Source organism: Stylophora pistillata, chromosome 14 (assembly GCF_964205215.1).
Source record: "Stylophora pistillata chromosome 14, jaStyPist1.2, whole genome shotgun sequence".
Lineage (NCBI taxonomy): Eukaryota > Metazoa > Cnidaria > Anthozoa > Scleractinia > Pocilloporidae > Stylophora > Stylophora pistillata.
The window spans coordinates 13275794-13296084 of record NC_142532.1 but is presented as its reverse complement, the minus strand read 5'-3'; the positions used below and the strand labels follow the sequence as shown (position 1 = coordinate 13296084).

At 38.8% G+C, this 20291-nt stretch overlaps 1 protein-coding gene and 1 long non-coding RNA gene across 2 annotated transcripts in view; both read left to right on the top strand.

Moving 5' to 3' along the window:
- LOC148716620 (uncharacterized) overlaps positions 1–20291 on the top strand; it is a 57404-nt gene that overhangs the window by 6742 nt on the left and 30371 nt on the right. The gene's annotated exons all lie outside the window — the stretch shown is intronic.
- Positions 7258–18240, top strand: LOC148716622 (uncharacterized). The gene is made up of 4 exons (XR_015995542.1): positions 7258–7665; positions 8172–8238; positions 15428–15460; positions 17783–18240. It is a non-coding gene; the product is annotated as an uncharacterized LOC148716622 (long non-coding RNA).

Genomic DNA, 20291 nt, shown 5'->3' with positions numbered 1-20291 from the left:
TTTAAGAGTTCCAGTCTTTCGCCTCAAAAATGCCATAAGAAAGTCAAAAGCCTTGCCCCAGCCGCGTTACTGAATTGTCGCTAAGACGTGCGAAGAGATTGTGTTAGTGGTCGCCGAGTTTACTGGGCTAGAATGGTTTGATGAGTGCTTTGTAGAGAAAAAGAGCCAAAGAAACGTTCACACGGATGATAGATTTGCACAAAATCATAGCCTCTCTGTTATCTCTGGTTAATACAGGTGTTCTAAAACAAACAATTGTATAATATCAGACTGGTAACGTTCTATTATTATTTCACATAAATACTTAGCGTCCGCACAGCTTTAGATTTTAACATCACAACTTTGTTCACATGCTGATGTTAAAGGCAAACGTTTCCCTACTCTCCCAATTGTATCATTTGAAACTCGGGGCACAAGATTATCACAACAAAAAAGTTGATAACTTTCTCGACGAAAACCGAAGCAGCTTCTGTAACAAATTATAGTTTCTCTCATTAGGATCATCATGATTTGATTTGTTTTATATATATATATAACAATTGTTAACAGTAAGTTTGTTGACTTTGTAAAAACACAGCAAAAATTCAAGAAGAAGAGCAGAGACTTTCACCCTAAACTTTCAATGAACGCGACTCCACCTCGTGCAGAAGGGATCAGCGGAATTTGCCATGTTGTGATGTGCAGATAATGTGCGTGACACCCACGCAATGTTCTAGAACCTAACGAGAACGAAAGGTGGTGAAATTATTTTATTTTATAGGAGAAAACTTGAAAAGAGGTTCTGCCCAGTTCTTTCCTAACACCGACGGTACAGAATATAGTTTTTTATAAGGACACCAATGTTTTAGTACCCGCGCACGATTTCAACTTTCTGCTCTTTTTAGATTGATCAAAACTATGACAAAATTCTCGGAGGTGATTAGCTATCACCAGCTCGTCAGAGCGAGTGGAGGAATTGTGGGTTGTGTGTGTGTTTCTCTGCAGAAAATGAAGCTACGCTACTGGTGCTGGTACTTGTAATGAACTTCTCACAAAAACTGGCCTATGTTTTGGTTTCGGGATGACGTTAAACCATTAAAACAGGTAAAACACTTGCTTGATGATAAGTGTTTCATGGCAGGGATAAGGAGGCAGATAGCACAGACACGAGGCTTGATAATTCACGATATCATGCGAAAACCGAATTGGGTAACTGTTTTAATACAAATTTTCATAAATATCTGCAAAAAAGAATACTCGACATATAGTACGTCGACAAGGGGCTTGTGAACTAGCCTGACTTTGAACTAAATATCAGTGATAAATGCAATATTCACTGCATATGCTTTTGTTTTCGGATTAAATGCTCATAGTTTGTTTGGTTTTTTTGTTTGTTTGTTTGTTTTTAATTTTTTTGTTTTGGCTTTTGTTTGTTATTTTTTTGCTTTTGTTTGTTTTTTTTGGTATACCCTTTAAACTGCTGCTATTGATACTTGATTTGTGTCCCATCTTATTGCCTGGTATAAAGAGGAGTTATAGAATGAATGTTATGAGAATTGTCCTACGAAGCATGCTTACGTTCTCCATGACTATCCGATTCAGGTATTTTTAAAGGTGAGATAAAGTCGCAATTTGTAACTTGCCAAATAAACAGACTTCAGCTTGACTCAAAGAAATAACTGATTTTAAAGCACGGTGTCGACATTGACGGTATTGAACACCGACTGTGAGGTCGTGTTAGGATCGATGTTTTCACCCTCCCTTGTTGGATGAACCACGGTTTTACATGTAGATATCATTCCCTTCACTTTCTCCCTGACGTTTTGGCTGGACGGAGGGTAAAAAAAAAGGAATATAAATATAGAGGCAAGACCAATACAACGTAGATAATTTTTAAGACGGAGCACCATATTTCGGCTGGCCAAACCAGCCTTCTTCAGATGTAGTGACGGCGGATTTGAACAAAACCATCGCGTTAGAAATAGCCACAACGACAGGGCTTATTTCGTAAGACGTAAAGTAAAGTAAGCTGTACAACACTTGGATGGTGCCCCAACAGGTTCTAAATATTCCACTAATAATCACCACCATCAGGGTGACTCGCTTCCGAACTCTTATCACACCCTGAAATTTGAAAAGAACAAGGCCCAAAGTTAGAACTGAAAAAAAATTACAAATCTTTAATATGTAAGCGATAATACCACGCAAAACTAGCAACTGCAAGAACACCAACACATATCATGTAAGTCGATCAGTATCAAGCCGTACAAGACCAATCATTTTGGTGGATCTTTCTGAGAGCTCTGTCTGCGTTTAATATTTCAACAAGGCAACGAAGTAAATCGAATCTGGTACATTGTTGACATAATATGCATCATGTCTCGACTTGTCGTGGAAATTTTAATACTACTGCTTAAGACATCGCTCTTGTCACAAGGAAGAAGCTTCTGAGTTCGTTGCTGATTTATTTCCATTTCTCTGTGTGGTGCTTCCGTTGTGACAAATTTCTAACTAATGGTAAGTGATCAAGATAAGGCGGTTTACAATTGTACAAAAGTGTGAGTCAAAATTGTTTTCTGACAAAGGGTACGGAAACCCACCGTTATTCTGGTGTAAACAAAGTCAGCACACCATTCTGTAAACAAATATCTGATTTCCTCTATACGATTTAAAATTTTGTTTCGCACATTCAATTTCAATTCGTGAGATAGCCGGGTATGGACAGCTTGTCTACTCAATTGGTTTTTCTTCATCAGTGACACAGACATAAGCGTTAACTCATCAACAGCTCAATCACCAATCACGACCAAACGTGAGAGCGAGAACCAACTTCCTTCTAGGAAATTTTTTGTCTTGGTCATGTTGAAATGAAACACGGAAACAACGGCTGGATGACTCACTGGTATTATCGTTAAGCATCGACTAAAACATAAGAAATTATTGATTACCTTGTAGAATAAACATTCTGCTGGTTTCAATGTTTACAAATTGTTCTATATCTGTGAAAACAACTTCCGGTCCAAAAGTGAACTCTCGTAGTGAAATCCGTTCAAACTGACTTCAAGAAAAAAAACTCATAGAAAGTAGGAAGGCGTGTGGTATGCTTTTTATTTTAATCTTTTTGTTACGTTATACTTTACAGCCCTTAGTATTACCCTCTAAGATTTAAATCTAAATCAATATGTTTCAGCACAAGTCTTTCTAGACATATTTTCAGTCAATGATTTTTGAAAGATGGAAAACAAACATTTTCGACATGAGAGAATTATTATTGGAAGCTTGTTAATTAAAGATGATTTAGATTTTCTTGGAATCTGGACAGGAAAATTTCCTGTTCCTGTTCAAAGAAAACATGTCAAGAAAAACATGTCAAAGAAAACATGTCAAGAGCGACTTTGTGAATTGACCGAGTGAAAATCGTAAAATGTGGCACATGGTCGAAAAATTTAAAACCTTCATATTTTTCCCAGACACCTTATAGTGAACATAGAAATGCGGTAAAGTTTTTTTTCCCCAAACTTGCTTCTTTATCCTAGAAAATTCACGAAAACTGAAACGAGCGTCGGTAGCCGTAAAATGGTGGAAATCGGTGCCCTGAACTGGCAAATGGACTTTGCTCATGAAAAGCGCAAGAGAAAGCAAGCCCCTATCAATTTTATAAATTTGTATAGGAAGGATTCGGTATAGTTTAAGTCTAAAACGGGACTATTTCACTTAATTTGGAGCTCGCGAAACGCTTTTAAAAATCACCAATATTTCAAAAGCCAAATATCGTATTTCGTAGCAAATTTTCAATTATCAATTAACCCATGCGGTATAACTCAGAATCGGTTCAGGTTAAGCTCATGATTAGTGGAAATAGTGATTTCAAGGATATCAAAATTAGTTTGGGGCTTTTCATTTCCACACGGAAAAACCAGGATGACCTTTGTGAAAATCGCAACATCGGCGTTTACGTCACGACCTAATTTGGCACTCTGTGGTTAACCCTGGAATTCAAGCACATTTTGCATTGGCAGTTAGCACCATGTTCGATCAGGAAATCAATACAATAAGCTAGCTTTGCATAGCAAACGACGACAGATTGGATTTTATCCCTGCTTTCGTCTCAAATTCTCCTCCATTTCCCGTGGCGAAATTTTTTACAATATCACATTCCGTAACCTAGCTGGGGTGTCTGTTTTTCTTGGCATATTGGGACACATTTGAGAAAAGATGTCATTAAAAATCGCACAAATTCACAAATCACCGGCAACAGTAAAAAAATCGAATTCGCTCATTCTAGTATTAGGTAGGCCTATAGGTAAAACAAACCAAGACATGTATAGATTGCTGAAAAACTCTTTTGCTTTCGAGAACATTTAGAAAACTACACTTACGCATAATTAGCATCAATCGAAGGTCGAATTTAGCCCATTTTTTAAGGCCTCGTTTGTACTTGTAAAAGCAGTGAAAAACTTATTTGTTCTACAGACTCTTGGAATAACCATCTCCCCTATGTTTTCAAGAAAAAAGTAGAGGCGTCAAATTTGAAATCAAATACGGATCTTTCTATCTATTTACTTAAGTGCTGTGTGAAAAGTAGGGTAGCTTCAAAAAATTATTTTTAATAATAATAATAATTTAAAATTTATATTGCGCAAATTAACATGTGGATATGAACAAATGCGCATCACAACAATTTACGGGGGACTTTGGCCGGACTGCATCAGCAGTTTACAAACAATCGAAGGAAACTTATTTGAAGATGCCCCTTCCCCCTCAATTCCCAGTAAACAGGCCAGACCACATCACGGTAATCTTGTGAGTGGGTTCTTTAACGCCCCCTGCTTAACAAACTAACTAATTAATTTATGCAGGAGACGGGACCTACGGTTTATTCGTCCTTATCCGAGAAGACTAGAAATCATTCTCCTCAGTTATTTTAAGACCTTGAGTGTTGGTCCGGCCGCGACTCAAACCATCGACTTCGACCTCCCTGCACAACAGTCCAGCGCTGTAACCAATTGAGCTAACCGGGAGGCGGTTGTACTTGTTAAAGGTTTTGTGTTCAGATAAAAATTCAAATTTTTTTTAACTTGTTACTGCTTATGGGAAATTAGCAGTAAAACGTAGCGTCACAGTTAATTTCATCTGATAAAACTTAGTACGCAATAAGTAAACAACTGAGTTTAACACTTTGTATATGTGCTAAGAGAAATAAACGTTTAATATCTGAAATATGAGAAGTTTGAATGATAAAAGTACCGTTTGTAGAGTTTTTTCTGGGGTTTTGGTGCTGCTATGCATACGAGGGCTTTAAATTCATAGAAATTTGGCTCTTCGGCGAAGTTGGCGACATAAAAGAAAAGACCGACTTTCTTTATCATTTCCAGTTTGTGAGCTTCATTGGTAATAATAAATGCTTGAATCAGATACAATGAAATATATGAAGTTCATATATTTTGAACTGCGGTATTAGATACATATGGTGAACGATCCTCGCAGTAGATAGCGCTATTTAAGCAATAGCGAAAATCAGGCCTGAAAAAAAAAAAAAAATGGTGAACGATCCTCTACTGCGAGGATCGTTCACCATATGTATCTAATACCGCAGTTCAAAATATATGAACTTCATATATTTCATTGTATCTGATTTATCACTTTCACGGGTTTATTACGAATCAACTTAACGGCCTGCTCTCAGTTGGCTTGTTAGCTCAATTGGTAGAGCGCTGCACTAGTATCGCAGAGGTCAATGGATCGAATCCCGTACAGGCCTGATTTTTTTCAGGCCTGATTTTCGCTATTGCTTAAATAGCGCTATCTACAGCGAGGATCGTTCACCATATGTAAATGCTTGAATGTTATAAATTAGGCCTGGTTTATACGTCGCATTTAATGACACGAATTTAATTGATGAATTTTTTTCGTCTGGGAGACGAAATGGATATATCAACAAAGTTAAAATGGTAAATTGGCCACCGCAACGATTACAAAAGCTGACGTTTCGAGCTTTAGCCCTTCGTCGGAGCGAATAGAGGAATTGTGGGTTGTGTGTCCTTTTAAAGGCAGAAAATGGAGCTACGTTATTGGTGGGAACATGGCAACGAGAAAAACACGAATAAATTAGTGGAATGAAAAGCGTTCGTTGATCTCTGTGGGATTTAGACTGCCGGTTTGAAAGATGAGCTTTTGTTCAAGATTTTTACGGCTTTCCGTGCTACCTAAGTGTAAGGAAAGACCGCAGATTGCCATATGTTGCTTAGAATGATTAGGTAAATTAAAATGTCTAGCGACTGGTTTCGATGTGTCCTTGTCATTCTTCTCCACGTCTCGAAGGTGTTCTCGGAATCGGTCACCTAGTCTTCTGCCTGTTTCGCCGATGTATATCTTTTTGCAATAAGTGCAAGCTATGCAATAGATTACATTGGCGGAGGTGCACGTGAAGTGATCGGTGATCTTAATGGATCGTTTAGGTCCCGATATTTTATCAGTGTTATGAATGAAAGGACACGTTTTGCATCGTGCACGAGCGCCTTTAAAAGTGCCTGGTTGGTCATTAGTCTGAAAAGAACTTCTGACCAAAAAATTGTCTATGTTTTTGTCGCGTTTGAATGAAACGAGCGGAGGCTGCGAAAGGATAGTGCTTGTCTCTGGATCGTTTTAAAGTAATTTAAAGTTTTTAAGAATGATGGATTTAACTAAGTGGTTGTAGGATGAAACGTGAGAGTGAATGGAATGCGGTCGGAATCTTCGTTATGCGACGTTTGTAGTGCTGAATGTCGATCAATAAGTTGGGCGCGGTGGTAACCCGCTTGAACGACAGAAACAGGGTAACTCTTGAACAAAAGCTCATCTTTCAAACCGGCAGTCTAAATCCCACAGGGATCAACGAACGCTTTTCATTCCACTAATTTATTCGTGTTTTTCTCGTTGCCATGTTCCCACCAATAACGTAGCTCCATTTTCTGCATTTAAAAGCACACACAAACCACAATTCCTCTATTCGCTCCGACGAAGGGCTAACGCTCGAAACGTCAGCTTTTGTAATCGTTACGGTGGCCAATTTACCATTTCAACTTTGTTGATATATCCAATATATTTTATCTGAGGTTGCTTTCAAGCTACTTAAAAATTTCAATTAATTGTTGTTTACCATGGTTAATATTGTACCCAATACGGTTGCTGACATAGAGTGAAGACAGGAACTCATAAAGTGCTTTCATAATATTGTTTGAAAGTAGAGCATTCCAATTTTATTACAATTGCTTAAAAAAAAAATAGGTTTTTCCCTGTATCATGGTGTCTTCACTCTGTTTATTTACTGTATTTAAAGCAGGATATTTATCAAACATGTCATAGAAGTATATTATACCATTGTTTGTATCTGTCTATGGGGAATATACTCTGTGTATTTGTGGGGATTAAGTGCTCCCATGCTGGTCACACTTTCACCCAGAGACTCATGGCAGCTATTTATTTTGGGCATCTGTACCACTAGCCACTACATGTTGCCATGGGAACTTGGGGGATCCCGGAGGATTATATTAGGGAGCTTAAGCAGGTGGACTTTTGAAGACGACGCCGCCGTCAATGAGCAGTTGAGACTGGGACTAGGTCCATTGCGCATGACATACCCCCGACAAACGATGTCCTCCTTCCGGCGACGACGTGAGTTTTAGGTATTTGACGGCGTCGTGAAATGTGAGTGATTTATGAGATTTCATGGCTTTTGTACTTTTTTTCTACTTTTCTATGTGGTTCACACGATTTCAATCAGACAGACATCTATATTTTTTTATACAGGATAGCCCCTTCAGTGTAGTAAACACTGGTATCAACGGGGGTCCTGTTACCCACCCAACCCACCCCAGGGGAGGACATCCATCACACAGTAATCTCGTGCGTGGGAAATTAACGTCTCCTGCCCCTAACCCTGCAGGAGACGGGACCTCCATTTATTCGTCCCTATCCGAGAAGACTAGAATATCTAACCAATTCTTGATGTTAAAGAAAGGAAGCATATTCTTCTCAGTTAATTTTAAGACCCTGAGTGTTGGTCCGGCCGGTATTGAACTCTCGACCTCCCGCACAGCAGTCCGGCGCTATCCCAATTGAGCTAACCAGGCGGCGGTCTGAGCTAACCAGGCGGCGGTCGATGTTCAATTATATTTTTAGTTTAGTTTAAGGGCAGTTTGTGCCTTTTTTAGACAGTTTTCGGAAGATAGAAATGGCCACGGAGAAGGATGCAACGAGCACCAAACCTCCCCCCAAATCGTAAGTAAGCTTATTAGGAAATTATTTATCCGCGAAAGTTAAAATGACGGTGGAATCCTAAGAACTGGAGCCAGTGTTGGAAGATCCCTTTTCCTCACTCTAAATTCGGCTATGCATTCGTCGTCGTTCATGTGATCCAAGTCAAAGCGATCGTACGAATCATATGCAAAGTCTGGATTTCGTGAGGAAAACGAGTCGTACAAGATTATAAAATCCTCATCACTAATTAGATCAGCATCGTAGTAGAGAAGAAGGGTCTGACGAAACTCTTTAAAACTGGCCATAACCGGAGCAGAAACAAAAGATGGTCGCAGAAACAGAGGATGGCCGCGTCCTGACAAAGCAGCATCCGTGCTGCTTTTAACATTTGGCGGGAGAGCGACGACGTCAAACCCCGGCCGTCGAGAATCTGACGGCGGCGTCGTCCCCGAGGTCTCTCCTGCTTAAGCTGCCTATTATCACCTCCAAGAGGAGATTACTACCACTCTGGTGGCCAAGGGATTATCACCCTTGATAGAGAATTATCATCTCTTTAGTCGCATTCTAACTTCCGACCAGCATGTTATGTCAGCTATTTTGTGACTAGAGGGCTTAATCCCCTACCCCTTTACCCCACAAATGTGTTCTTATTCTTGTCTCTAGCTAGTAGGTTGAGAGCATTAATCATCCTTTTGAAAACCACTATGTGTAAAATGCTACAGAATTAAAGTCCTATCACATGTCAGATTACAATAATATGAAATAGCTACATTAAAAAGAAGATCTGAACTATTATAAATTCTAAGAACTGAATGAAAATGTTTGCACCATTATAGAAAAAAGCGCGCTTAGGGCATTCTAAGTTAACTTTTTCTAAAATAAGGTCATTATTTCTTGTTTTTTGGCGGTGAATGTCACGGCTTCTTATATTAAAATAATTAGAAGGTATCTGGGAACTCTAGTTTTCCCTATGAACATGACACGAAATTGCTGAATGAAGCATTAAGGTTGTAAAATTACAAGAGAGGATGATTAGTGCCAAGGGAAGTGTACTGACAACATAATTTGAATATATCAACAGAGTTGAAATGGTAAATTGGCCACCGTAACGATTACAAAAGCTGACGTCTCGAGCGTTAGCCCTCCGTCGGAGAAGGGCTAAAGCTCGAAACGTCAGCTTTTGTAATCGTTACATTGGCCAATTTACCATCTCAACTTTGTTGATATATCCAAATTATTTCGTTACCCCCACCGACGCAGCCCCAAACAGTTTCTTTCGAAACTATCAGCCTTTATTCATTTGTACTGACAACAGTTTAGAGACTTGTTCTTGACATGTTCTCTTCGAACAAAGCCGTACGAAAATCATGTAAGTAAGGAGTTCTAACCATTGTTAAATTTACCTGTCTAGATTCGAAGAAAATCAATATTATCTTTAATCAACAAGCTTTCCTCGACAATCCTCTCATGTTGAAAATATTGTTTTCCCATCTATCAAAAATCATTGATTGAAAATCTGTCCAGAAAGACCTATGCTGATTTATTTAGACTACAGTGTTTTGCCGTAGCGTGCCAATTTTTACGGGAATAAAATTAGTACTTGCAAATATTTGAGTTGACAAAAATTTCTGCCAAGATCTATATTTGATCACCTTTTGGCTGGCATGACATAAACAGAAAAGAAGTGATATTCCCATCAGTTCGCATTGAATTTCTTAGCTTAAATTTTAGGGCAACCGAAAACATCATAATTGAAAGCTATATTCATATGTGTTTGTGTGAAAAAGCTCGGAAAATGCAACGCTCTTGTCCTTACGAAAACTACAAAAAGCTACAGGAAAACAATGCAACCCGTTCACAAGTGTTTCCATAGAGCAGGAATACAAGAGACGAACAACACATCTTTATTGCTTAATCACGACATTAGTAATTCTGTGAGAACAGCATCGCTCGCGTGCTCGGGAAAATTAGAGAAAAACTTTCGGTTGAACAAGCTATACACTAGCGTTTCCATTGAGCAGGAAAAAATCGACGAAGATCACGTTTTAATGCTGTTAGTAATTCTCTGGGAATATGCTTGGAAAATGTAGCAATCGCGCGCTCGGGAAAACTATAGAAAAACGTTAAGGAAAACAAGCTACCACTCGCGTTTTCGTGGAGTAGGAAAAAATCGACGAACTTCTTGTTTTTATGGCATTTACAGTTCGCAATTCTGCAGGAAACCGCACGACAAATGCAGCGTTCGCTAGACACCAGCGTTTTCGCGGAGCAGGAAAACAATTGATAAACATCATTTATGTTTTTCCCCTTTGTCCAGTCTACATATATAAATAAACCAGTGCTACATATCCTGAAGCTCGTTCGCTGGGCCCCAACACAAATGAAAACAATTTGGATATATCAACAAAGTTGAAATGGTAAATTGGCCACCGTAATGATTACAAAAGCTGACGTTTTGAGCGTTAGCCCTTCGTCGGAGCGAATAGAGGAATTGTGGGTTGTATGTGCTTTTAAAGGCAGAAAATGGAGCTACGTTATTGGTGGGAGCATGGCAACGAGAAAAAACATGAATAAATTAGTGGAATGAAAAGCGTTCGTTGATCCCTGTGGGATTTAGACTACCGGTTTAGACTGATCATCTTCATCTGCCGGTTAGACTGCTCATCTTTCTTTCCGTTGGTCATTCTGCGGGAAAACGCTTAGAAAATGCAGAGATCGCGCGCTCTGGAAAACTATAGTAAAATGTTCAGGAAAACAAGCTAAACAATAGCGTTTTCGTGGAGCAGGAAAACCGGCAATCGACAAGCATCATGTTTTTATGGCATTCACCGTTGGTTATTGTGTAGGAAAACGCTTGGAAAATGCTGCGTTCGCGCGCACGGGAGAACTGTAGAAAAACGTTTGGGAGAACAGGCTATTCATTGGTATTTTCCTGGTGTTGGATAACTTGCGATGAACTTCATGTTTTTCTTGAATTTACTGAGGGTAAGCAGTGAATTTGCCGTACATTTTCAGATATCGGAAAACGTTAGTTTAATGTTGAATTTCTCAGTCATTCACCATTTCTGAAAATTAACAGTGGGTCTACAGCTAATGAGATTGTTCTCACCAAGGTGTTCAAACGGCTGAAAGCACATGCTAAGAAGTTCAGTACTTGGTTGTTTGCTGTAAACATCATGCTAAATATAACTAATTAAACGTTTTGTTGTGTAGTATAGCTGAGTATTTTTAAGAGTTGTACCGTATTTTGACGAGCCCGTAGGGTTCAGCGATACTACACATCAAAACGTTTAATGAGAGATTTATTATCCAACACGCCAAATTTTTATTTCAGTGCGGGCAAATTTAAACCGGTTCTTTGGAGTACAAATACCGCAGGATATTTGTAAACATTATGGGCGTTATTTGTACTCTAGGAACCACAGTTGGATAATAAACCATTTTATTACACGACTCGGCCAGTCAGAGGGCCAATAACTAAAATCAACCAATCAAAATGCTCTATTGCCGGTCAATATTCTCTCAGTATATATTCTCTCAGTATATACTCTCAGTATATATATATATTATCTCATAGTGGTTTTCAAAAGGATAATGCTCTCAACCTACTAGCTAGAGACAAGAATAAGAACACATTTGTGGGGTAAAGGGGTAGGGGATTAAGCCCTCCAGTCACAAAATAGGTGACATAACATGCTGGTCGGAAGCTAGTTAATTGTGCGACAAAAGAGATGATAATTCTCTATCAAGGGTGATAATCCCTTGGCCGCCAGAGTGGTAGTAATCTCTTCTTGGAGGTGATAATAGGCAGCTTAAGCAGGAGAGACCTCGGGGACGACGCCGCCGTCAGATTCTCGACGGCCTGAGTTTGACGTCGTCGCTCTCCCGCCAAATGTTAAAAGCAGCACGGATGCTGCTTTGTCAGGACGCGGCCATCCTCTGTTTCTGCGGCCATCTTTTGTTTCTGCTTCGGTTATGGCCAGTTTTAAAGAGTTTCGTCAGACCCTTCTTCTCTACTATGATGCTGATCTAATTAGTGATGAGGATTTTATAATCTTGTACGACTCGTTTTCCTCACGAAATCCAGACTTTGCTTATGATTCGTACGATCGCTTTGACTTGGATCACATGAACGACGACGAATGCATAGCCGAATTTAGAGTGAGGAAAAGGGATCTTCCAACACTGGCTCAAGTTCTTAGGATTCCACCGTCATTTTAACTTTCGCAGATAAATAATTTCCTAATAAGCTTACTTACGATTTGGGGGGAGGTTTGGTGCTCGTTGCATCCTTCTCCGTGGCCATTTCTATCTTCCGAAAACTGTCTAAAAAAGGTACAAACTGCCCTTAAACTAAACTAAAAATATAATTGAACATCGATTGAAATCGTGTGAACCACATAGAAAAGTAGAAAAAAAGTACAAAAGCCATCAAATCTCATAAATCACTCACATTTCACGACGCCGTCAAATACCTAAAACTCACGTCGTCGCCGGAAGGAGGACATCGTTTGTCGGGGGTATGTCATGCGCAATCGACCTAGTCCCAGTCTCAACTGCTCATTGACGGCGGCGTCGTCTTCAAAAGTCCACCTGCTTAAGCTTCCTAATATAATCCGCCGGGAACCCCCAAGTTCCCATGGCAACATGTAGTGGCTAGTGGTACAGATGCCCAAAATAAATAGCTGCCATGAGTCTCTGGGTGAAAGTGTGACCAGCATAGGAGCACTTAATCCCCACAAATACACAGAGTATATTCCCCATAGACAGATACAAACAATGGTATAATATACTTCTATGACATGTTTGATAAATATCCTGCTTTAAATATAGTAAATAAACAGAGTGAAGACACCATGATACAGGGAAAACCTATTTTTTTTTAAGCAATTGTAATAAAATTGGAATGCTCTACTTTCAAACAATATTACGAAACCACTTTATGAGTTCCTGTCTTCACTCTATGTCAGCAACCGTATTGGGTACAATATTAACCATGGTAAACAACAATTAATTGAAATTTTTAAGTAGCTTGAAAGCAACCTCAGATAAAATATATTGGATATATCAACAAAGTTGAAATGGTAAATTGGCCACCGTAACGATTACAAAAGCTGACGTTTCGAGCGTTAGCCCTTCGTCGGAGCGAATAGAGGAATTGTGGTTTGTGTGTGCTTTTAAATGCAGAAAATGGAGCTACGTTATTGGTGGGAACATGGCAACGAGAAAAACACGAATAAATTAGTGGAATGAAAAGCGTTCGTTGATCCCTGTGGGATTTAGACTGCCGGTTTGAAAGATGAGCTTTTGTTCAAGAGTTACCCTGTTTCTGTCGTTCAAGCGGGTTCCCACCGCGCCCAACTGATTGATCGACATTCAGCAATACAAACGTCGCATAACGAAGATTCCGACCGCATTCCATTCACTCTCACGTTTCATCCTCACAACCACTCAATTAAATCCATCATTCTTAAAAACTTTAAATTACCTTAAAACGATCCAGAGACAAGCACTATCTTTTCGCAGCCTCCGCTCGTTTCATTCAAACGCGACAAAAACATAGACAATTTTTTGGTCAGAAGTTCTTTTCAGACTAATGACCAACCAGGCACTTTTAAATGCGCTCGTGCACGATGCAAAACGTGTCCTTTCATTCACAACACTGATAAAGTATCGGGACCTAAACGATCCATTAAGATCACCGATCACTTCACGTGCACCTCCGCCAATGTAATCTATTGCATAACTTCCACTTATTGCAAAAAGATATACATCGGCGAAACAGGCAGAAGACTAGGTGACCGATTCCGAGAACACCTTCGAGACGTGGAGAAGAATGACAAGGACGCATCGAAACCAGTCGCTAGACATTTTAATTTACCTAATCATTCTAAGCAACATATGGCAATCTGCGGTCTTTCCTTACACTTGGGTAGCACGGAAAGCCGTAAAAATCTTGAACAAAAGCTCATCTTTCAAACCGGCAGTCTAAATCCCACAGGGATCAACGAACGCTTTTCATTCCACTAATTTATTCATGTTTTTCTCGTTGCCATGTTCCCACCAATAACGTAGCTCCATTTTCTGCCTTTAAAAGCACACACTACCCACAATTCCTCTTTTCGCTCCGACGAAGGGCTAACGCTCGAAACGTCAGCTTTTGTAAATCGTTACGGTGGCCAATTTACCATTTTAACTTTGTTGATATATCCATTTCGTCTCCCAGACGAAAAAAATTCATCAATTAAATTCGTGTCATTAAATGCGACGTATAAACCAGGCCTAATTTACAACATTCAAGCATTTATTATTACCAATGAAGCTCACAAACTGGAAATGATAAAGAAAGTCGGTCTTTTCTTTTATGTCGCCAACTTCGCCGAAGAGCCAAATTTCTATGAATTTAAAGCCCTCGTATGCATAGCAGCACCAAAACCCCAGAAAAAACTCTACAAACGGTACTTTTATCATTCAAACTTCTCATATTTCAGATATTAAACGTTTATTTCTCTTAGCACATATACAAAGTGTTAAACTCAGTTGTTTACTTAATGCGTACTAAGTTTTATCAGATGAAATTAACTGTGACGCTACGTTTTATTGCTAATTTCCCAAAAGTAGTAACAACAAAAAAAAATTTTGAATTTTTATCTGAACACAAAACCTTTAACAAGTACAATCGCCTCCCGGTTAGCTCAATTGGTTAGAGCGCTGGAGTGTTGTGCAGGGAGGTCGAAGTCGATGGTTCGAGTCGCGGCCGGACCAACACTCAAGGTCTTAGAATAACTGAGGAGAATGATATCTAGTCTTCTCGGATAAGGACGAATAAACCGTAGGTCCCGTCTCCTGCATAAATTAATTAGTTAGTTTGTTAAGCAGGGGGCGTTAAAGAACCCACTCACAAGATTACCGTGATGTGGTCTGGCCTGTTTACTGGGAATTGAGAGGGAAGGGGCATCTTCAAATAAGTTTCCTTCGATTGTTTGTAAACTGCTGATGCAGTCCGGCCAAAGTCCCCCGTAAATTGTTGTGATGCGCATTTGTTCATATCCACATGTTAATTTGCGCAATATAAATATTAAATTATTATTATTATTAAAAATAATTTTTTGAAGCTACCCTACTTTTCACACAGCACTTAAGTAAATAGATAGAAAGATCCGTATTTGATTTCAAATTTGACGACTCTACTTTTTTCTTGAAAACATAGGGGAGATGGTTATTCCAAGAGTCTGTAGAACAAGTAAGTTTTTCACTGCTTTTACAAGTACAAACGAGGCCTTCAAAAATGGGCTAAATTCGACCTTCGATTGATGCTAATTATGCGTAAATGTAGTTTTCTAAATGCTCTCGAAAGCAAAAGAGTTTTTCAGCAATCTATACATGTCTTGGTTTGTTTTACCTATAGGCCTACCTAATACTAGAATGAGCGAATTCGATTTTTTGACTGTTGCCGGTGATTTGTGAATTTGTGCGATTTTTAATGACATCTTTTCTCAAATGTGTCCTAATATGCCAAGAAAAACAGACACCCCAGCTAGGTTACGGAATGTGATTTTGTAAAAAATTTCGCCATGGGAAATGGAGGAGAATTTGAGACGAAAGCAGGGATAAAATCCAATCTGTCGTCGTTTGCTATGCAAAGCTAGCTTATTGTATTGATTTCCTGATCGAACATGGTGCTAACTGCCAATGCAAAATGTGCTTGAATTCCAGGGTTAACCACAGAGTGCCAAATTAGGTCGTGACGTAAACGCCGATGTTGCGATTTTCACAAAGGTCATCCTGGTTTTTCCGTGTGGAATGAAAAGCCCCAAACTAATTTTGATATCCTTGAAAACACTATTTCCACTAATCATGAGCTTAACCTGAACCGATTCTGAGTTATACCGCATGGGAAAATTGATAATTGAAAATTTGCTACGAAATACGATATTTGGCTTTTGAAATATTGGTGATTTTTAAAAGCGTTTCGCGAGCTCCAATTTAAGTGAAATAGTCCCGTTTTAGACTTAAACTATACCGAATCCTTCCTATACAAATTTATAAAATTGATAGGGGCTTGCTTTCTCTTGCGCTTTTCATGAGCAAAGTCCATTTGCCAGTTCAGGGCACTGATTTCCACCATTTTACGGCTACCGACGCTCGTTTCAGTTTTCGTGAATTTTCTAGGATAAAGAAGCAAGTTTGGGAAAAAAAACTTTACTGCATTTCTATGTTCACTATAAGGTGTCTGGGAAAAATATGAAGGTTTTAAATTTTTCGACCATGTGCCACATTTTACGATTTTCACTCGGTCAATTCACAAAGTCGCTCTTAACATGTTTTCTTTGACATGTGTTTCTTGACATGTTTTCTTCGAACAGGAACAGGAAATTTTCCTGTCCAGATTCCAAGAAAATCTAAATCATCTTTAATTAACAAGCTTCCAATAATAATTCTCTCATGTCGAAAATGTTTGTTTTCCATCTTTCAAAAATCATTGACTGAAAATATGTCTAGAAAGACTTGTGCTGAAACATATTGATTTAGATTTCAATCTTAGAGGGTAATACTAAGGGCTGTAAAGTATAACGTAACAAAAAGATTAAAATAAAAAGCATACCACACGCCTTCCTACTTTCTATGAGTTTTTTTTCTTGAAGTCAGTTTGAACGGATTTCACTACGAGAGTTCACTTTTGGACCGGAAGTTGTTTTCACAGATATAGAACAATTTGTAAACATTGAAACCAGCAGAATGTTTATTCTACAAGGTAATCGATAATTTCTTATGTTTTAGTCGATGCTTAACGATAATACCAGTGAGTCATCCAGCCGTTGTTTCCGTGTTTCATTTCAACATGACCAAGACAAAAAATTTCCTAGAAGGAAGTTGGTTCTCGCTCTCACGTTTGGTCGTGATTGGTGATTGAGCTGTTGATGAGTTAACGCTTATGTCTGTGTCACTGATGAAGAAAAACCAATTGAGTAGACAAGCTGTCCATACCCGGCTATCTCACGAATTGAAATTGAATGTGCGAAACAAAATTTTAAATCGTATAGAGGAAATCAGATATTTGTTTACAGAATGGTGTGCTGACTTTGTTTACACCAGAATAACGGTGGGTTTCCGTACCCTTTGTCAGAAAACAATTTTGACTCACACTTTTGTACAATTGTAAACCGCCTTATCTTGATCACTTACCATTAGCATAGTCGGAAGCACCACACAGAGAAAATGGAAATAAATCAGCAACGAACTCAGAAGCTTCTTCCTTGTGACAAGAGCGATGTCTTAAGCAGTAGTATTAAAATTTCGACGACAAGTCGAGACATGATGCATATTATGTCAACAATGTACCAGATTCGATTTACTTCGTTGCCTTGTTGAAATATTAAACGCAGACAGAGCTCTCAGAAAGATCCACCAAAATGATGGGTCTTGTACGGCTTGATACTGATCGACTTACATGATATGTGTTGGTGTTCTTGCAGTTGCTAGTTTTGCGTGGTATTATCGCTTACATATCAAAGATTTGTAATTTTTTTTTCTAACTTTGGGCCTTGTTCTTTTCAAATTTCAGGGTGTGATAAGAGTTCGGAAGCGAGTCACCCTGATGGTGGTGATTATTAGTGGAATATTTAGAACCTGTTGGGGCACCATCCAAGTGTTGTACAGCTTACTTTACTTTACGTCCTACAAAATAAGCCCTGTCATTGTGGCTATTTCTAACGCGATGGTTTTGTTCAAATCCGCCGTCACTACATCTGAAGAAGGCTGGTTTGGCCAGCCGAAATATAGTGCTCCGTCTTAAAACTTATCTACGTTGTATTGGTCTTGCCTCTATATTTATATTCCTTTTTTTTTACGCTCCATCCAGCCAAAACGTCAGGGAGAAAGTGAAGGGAATGATATCTACATGTAAAACCGTGGTTCATCCAACAAGGGAGGGTGAAAACATCGATCCTAACACGACCTCACAGTCGGTGTTCAATACCGTCAATGTCAACACCGTGCTTTAAAATCAGTTATTTCTTTAAGTCAAGCTGAAGTCTGTTTATTTGGCAAGTTACAAATTGCGACTTTATCTCACCTTTAAAAATACCTGAATCGGATAGTCATGGAGAACGTAAGCATGCTTCGTAGGACAATTCTCATAACATTCATTCTATAACTCCTCTTTATACCAGGCAATAAGATGGGACACAAATCAAGTATCAATAGCAGCAGTTTAAAGGGTATGCCAAAAAAAAACAAACAAACAAAAGCAAAAAAATAACAAACAAAAGCCAAAACAAAAAAATTAAAAACAAACAAACAAACAAAAAAACCAAACAAACTATGAGCATTTAATCCGAAAACAAAAGCATATGCAGTGAATATTGCATTTATCACTGATATTTAGTTCCAAGTCAGGCTAGTTCACAAGCCCCTTGTCGACGTACTATATGTCGAGTATTCTTTTTTGCAGATATTTATGAAAATTTGTATTAAAACAGTTACCCAATTCGGTTTTCGCATGATATCGTGAATTATCAAGCCTCGTGTCTGTGCTATCTGCCTCCTTATCCCTGCCATGAAACACTTATCATCAAGCAAGTGTTTTACCTGTTTTAATGGTTTAACGTCATCCCGAAACCAAAACATAGGCCAGTTTTTGTGAGAAGTTCATTACAAGTACCAGCACCAGTAGCGTAGCTTCATTTTCTGCAGAGAAACACACACACAACCCACAATTCATCCACTCGCTCTGACGAGCTGGTGATAGCTAATCACCTCCGAGAATTTTGTCATAGTTTTGATCAATCTAAAAAGAGCAGAAAGTTGAAATCGTGCGCGGGTACTAAAACATTGGTGTCCTTATAAAAAACTATATTCTGTACCGTCGGTGTTAGGAAAGAACTGGGCAGAACCTCTTTTCAAGTTTTCTCCTATAAAATAAAATAATTTCACCACCTTTCGTTCTCGTTAGGTTCTAGAACATTGCGTGGGTGTCACGCACATTATCTGCACATCACAACATGGCAAATTCCGCTGATCCCTTCTGCACGAGGTGGAGTCGCGTTCATTGAAAGTTTAGGGTGAAAGTCTCTGCTCTTCTTCTTGAACTTTTGCTGCTTTTTTACAAAGTCAACAAACTTACTGTTAACAATTGTTAAATATATATATATAAAACAAATCAAATCATGATGATCCTAATGAGAGAAACTATAATTTGTTACAGAAGCTGCTTCGGTTTTCGTCGAGAAAGTTATCAACTTTTTTGTTGTGATAATCTTGTGCCCCGAGTTTCAAATGATACAATTGGGAGAGTAGGGAAACGTTTGCCTTTAACATCAGCATGTGAACAAAGTTGTGATGTTAAAATCTAAAGCTGTGCGGACGCTAAGTATTTATGTGAAATAATAATAGAACGTTACCAGTCTGATATTATACAATTGTTTGTTTTAGAACACCTGTATTAACCAGAGATAACAGAGAGGCTATGATTTTGTGCAAATCTATCATCCGTGTGAACGTTTCTTTGGCTCTTTTTCTCTACAAAGCACTCATCAAACCATTCTAGCCCAGTAAACTCGGCGACCACTAACACAATCTCTTCGCACGTCTTAGCGACAATTCAGTAACGCGGCTGGGGCAAGGCTTTTGACTTTCTTATGGCATTTTTGAGGCGAAAGACTGGAACTCTTAAATAAACATTTACTGAAAACTATTCTTGAAGTAAAACCAGCTTATACGAGATGCTGTTCCATAGTCTAATAAGCCTTGTTATCTGGAAGGAATACTTTACATCTCAACTTCGTTCATAAGTCCTTCCAAGAGGCCACACCTAGTTTACCTGTTAAAATCATCAGTTTCCTCATTGAGCCTTCTGATATGCAGTTTAAGTTTTCTGTTTCAGTACTGCCCTATAAGGAAGTGACACCTGTGATAATATTCTTGCGCGGAATTTGTTTTGTCTCCTCTTCCGGTTTTTTTAAAAAATCACCGTTATTCTGATGAGGTCAGACCCACACCATCCTGTTTTCAAATTCAGGCTTAAAAAATATTCAATTTCCCCAAAACTATTTCAAGTTTTTTTCATGATTTTC